Raw genomic sequence first — 782 nt, 5'->3', positions numbered from 1 at the left:
AAAATCATCCAGCTCTATCTCAGCCAAGTCCCCCTGCCTACACCAAAGAAAAAGGTCAGGGCACTTGTCTCACTGTGGGGGAATAATAATTGTGTTTTTATTGTACTTTTTTCTGTGTAACATGATTTAGATTTTCCATTGAAAATTGTCAATTCTGGGTTTTTCAACAGTTAGTCAGTGCAACTTCAAAGACTCTGGTCAGGGGTTTTTCCTACATGCAGACCATGAGAGACAGGTAAGTGTTTACTGCATGCATACATACACTTTTTAAATTTTCTAAATGCAGACAACAGGACGCCACATCCAGGATTTAGCAATGAGATAAGATAATATTGGTGTTTGAGAAAATGTTTAAATGATCGCAAACCTAAATGATAACCCTCAGGCTTTAGTGTCAGCCCATCAGAATGAGGGTTTATTTCTTGAGTCGCCATTTTGTAGTGACATTCAGATATTATTCAGGGATAAATCCATCTGTAGAAAGATTATATACAAGCAGAGATTGTATGTCAATTTCGTGCAATTTCAATATTACACGGTCTTATCGAACTGTGGGAAAGCAGCAACTTTAGATTGGACAAAGAAATATGGAAACATACTTTTTTAACAGTGTCAGGCACATGTGATTGAGTAATATTATGTGTTTAACCCACAGGTGCTCACCACCTGTCAGAACAGAGACTATGGACGGCAGCAGAGACACTGTGACTCGTACGCTCAACACTCGTTGGCTCCAAATCTCCAGCCGCCTCCAGGTGCTCCAACCAGGCTGCAGGTGGAGC

The 782-nt window shown here is 40.4% G+C and overlaps 1 long non-coding RNA gene across 1 annotated transcript; it reads left to right on the top strand.

Annotated features, from left to right (window-relative positions):
• On the top strand, window positions 1–776 carry LOC111649998 (uncharacterized). The gene is made up of 3 exons (XR_002760368.1): window positions 1–54; window positions 171–235; window positions 656–776. It is a non-coding gene; the product is annotated as an uncharacterized LOC111649998 (long non-coding RNA).
• The last annotated feature ends 6 nt before the right edge of the window (window positions 777–782 follow it).

Source organism: Seriola lalandi, unplaced genomic scaffold (genome assembly GCF_002814215.2).
Source record: "Seriola lalandi dorsalis isolate HSWRI2012SDOR001 ecotype SW California unplaced genomic scaffold, Sedor1 jcf7180001965819, whole genome shotgun sequence".
NCBI lineage: Eukaryota > Metazoa > Chordata > Actinopteri > Carangiformes > Carangidae > Seriola > Seriola lalandi.
This window is presented reverse-complemented; position numbering and strand designations above follow the sequence as displayed.